Source organism: Hipposideros armiger, unplaced genomic scaffold (assembly GCF_001890085.2).
Source record: "Hipposideros armiger isolate ML-2016 unplaced genomic scaffold, ASM189008v1 scaffold_37, whole genome shotgun sequence".
NCBI lineage: Eukaryota > Metazoa > Chordata > Mammalia > Chiroptera > Hipposideridae > Hipposideros > Hipposideros armiger.
The window spans coordinates 3,337,414-3,340,828 of NW_017731387.1; positions in this window are offsets into that span (position 1 = coordinate 3,337,414).

Below are 3,415 nucleotides of genomic sequence, written 5' to 3' on the forward strand. Positions count from 1 at the left end.
CACAGCATGTGACGCAGCCTCGCGCATGGACAGAGGAGGAGTTACTTCTGCTGGTGTCCTTATGACCTCACAGGTTAAAATCTCATCAGACAGACAAGGTATGAACAGGTGAAAAGTTCACTAAGTAAATGATCAAAAGAGCAATAAATAAATGGGAATATGTGCTGTTTTCAGGTATGATTGAGGCCGACGAGGGGGGGAGCAGAAAAAGGAAAGAGATGATGAATATAGAGTGAAAGAGAGAAAAAGAAATCATTGGAATACGCTGGTCTGAAACCTTTAAGAATTTAAAGATGTGGATAACAGTTTGATAGGCAAAAAGGAGGCGGGCTACACAAGTGGATTGAGGCTGGGGTTTGGAGGGTCTACAATTTAAGGTCGATAACTTTGGGCTCCACCCTCTATAAACTAGGAGACATTAAGCGTGTCTGGAGTTATCAAAGCAAGACAGCAGGAAGCTGAGTTTGGCGACAATATGGAAAACTGCTGAAAATGGAGGAAAAGGAAGAGAAGGCGAAGGGGAAGTACCAAGCTGGCTATGAGACGCGACGGGGGGCTCTCTAAAGAGCGCTCAGGGGCAAGGGTGCAGGTCTGTGCATCTGACAAACACACTCAATTCTCCAAGCACGAATTTTTGGAAATGCAAATTACTACTGCCCTAGATTAGTAGTTCTCAAGCAAGGACAACTGGCAGGACCTAGAGAAATTTTGGTTTGTCGCATCTCAGGGGCCGCTTCTAGCATCTGGTGGGTAGAGGCCATGGATGCTGCTAAACATCCCGCAAAAGCAGGGAGCCCCAACACCACAGCATTATCCGGCCCAAGATGCTGGCGGTGCTGAGAGGTGAAACCCCAGCTTACTGAGGAACGGTTGGCTCTGCTGTCCTTTGAGCTGGCGACATTTACCATGAACTTGTCCTTCCCAAGAAGTTCATACTTTTAATAAAAGCACAAAATTATCTTGCTAAATTGGTGGGTAAATATTTCATAAGAAATCCTAGTAGAAGGGGACCGCTTTTAAAACCTACTGGTAAGGAATTACCGGAGTGAGGTAAGAAAAAGGAATGACTTTTCTGGTCCTCCTTGTAATGGTGGCGTCTCATACTAACACATCTCAGTGACACTACATGGGGGATGTATAAAAAGGCGGCACTCTCCGCTTTGTGTTTTGTAGGGACTGAACAATCCTCTCTTTTTTCACTAAATCAAATGCCCTCCGCAGCTCCACCTTCGATATTAGCCAAAGCCTTGGTAGCTAAGGAGAGACTAAGCCTTTGAACGGCGTTACAGAGTTTGGTCCAACCTGAGGCAAAATGACGGCCTGAACGAAAGGCTTAATGTATTTCCCCAAGGTCAACCACAATCATTGGTATGCCTGCTGCCCTCCATTCTGCCTTTCCTTCTCTCCTACAAAGATTCCCCAGGTAAAGCACCGGGAAGACATGGAGAAAGAGCCGGGAGGCGAAGGTGTGTTTCTCACAGCTCAAGCAAGGCCCGGGCCACTTCCATTTTCTGTAGCCTCTGCTACATTAATAGAATAAAATCAGATAATAAATGCCAGGGCAGGACTGTCAAAAAATATTTGTTTTAGCTTAATTACCACTTTTAGAAAATTTTAGAAAATTATTACTTTTGTTTTTAAATATAGCGTTCATGGGAAAGTCATATTTATAAAACTATTAATTTATAGCCTGTCTCAGATGGTATGATCTGATCATGGGACTCATGTTCTAAGTTGTATATGGAAAAATATCTGCTTTCCAACCTGGGCGTCCATCTCTGCAATGAATCTGTACTGTTTGGAGATACTCTGGAATGTCTCAACTTCAGAACCCTTCGCAAACAGTGAGACGTTCCCTCATGGGCTCAGAAGGAAAGAGGAACACGGAGATGCGAACTGGGGGGCAGAGGGAGCGTGGTTCATTCGAGGCTTGAGTGTGAGGCGACAGCACAAGACCACGCTGACAGAAGCCGGACCGCGGTCGGCCCTGAGGTAGACGTGGCTGGTGTGATGGTGGGAGGGGGGAGCCCCTAAACTGGAAAAGAAATATATCAATTTGAAAATTACTCCCACTCCTTTATTCCCTTAAACTTTTTCATTTTCTGAGCTACTGTGAATAGTTACTCTAGCCCTGAGATTTGTGAAACGCACTTTCATTGTATTTCTCTAGTTCTGGGAAGAAGCAGCTTCCTGCCCGGGGCACCCCAAGTATAAAAACTGCTCCTCCCGACTCTAAGCGGTGGCTGCCTGCAGGCCTCTCCTCAGGGCCGGGTCTATCTGAAGTCTGGCTCCGAGTCCCTCAGGTGCAGTCGGTGCTGGCTTCAACAGGCCGCGTCGCTGTGTGTGCACCAAGACACGCTCCTGACCAAACCTCCAGAACCTCGGCGCTGCCCTCACCCAAGCGATCATTGACTGGCTGATTCCTTCCTTCCTTCCTTCACACACGAAACAAGTCATGAGCACCTACTGTGTGTGCCAGGAAATAAGCTAATGAAAGACACAGTTAAGTAAGTTACAAAACATGTTGTAACATAAATACAAAAAATGAGATACCAAAATATTTCCCTTATTCTCAGCGCTGGCTCGCGTAGATATTACCAATACCAGTGGGTCCCAACATACCGAAAATTTTGGATCTGGGCCCATTGTAACAACCTTTCAATGGGCCACAGTGAAAAGCAGTGAGGTTTTCATAAGGCTAAATACATTAAATTTAAAAGATGCTCCTTTGTTCTGAGATTATGTCCATTGTGTCTCTTTTGGGTTGTTAAATTTATTTCTTCTTTTATTATATAAATGGGAACAAAAGATGGCAATATTTCTTTCTTTGGTTTCCTGGTTTTTTTAAAATGTGTACTTGACAAAATAAAAATTGACACTTTCTGCTGAATGGCTTTTTTGGTTTTTTAATTGTGTGGCCCGTGAAATCTCAGTCTGGGAACCACCGATGTTTATATGAAGGTCAAGCCCCAAGGCTTGGGAAGGTGACCAAGGAGATGACGTCCCCGAGCTCAGGGGACACCAGTCCACAGCGTGATGACACCTTTTGGTTCTAGGTTTTCAGAACGGAAGCGCATCTTTTTGTCTCTCTAATTTACTTCCTGTAGGTTTCTGCCCAATTCTTGCAGCGAGGGACTACAATCAGGCTATCTTTAGAAACAGCTAAATTAGAAAAATGGCCCATGAGATTTGCTATGAGGAGAAAAGCAATATATTTAGAATTAGCAAATTAAAAGTAAGATATGTGATATTAAATTATCCCATTTTGCAGTCTCTGAGCTGCTGATACCAGCAGCTGTACATTTTACCTGAGATTCGGAGAGATTTAAATAATTTGGCTGGGGATTGAGAGCTAGTTACTGGGAAATTAAAAACCTGGTTATGATGAGTGTTTTTCTTCCCCCATCTCATCAGG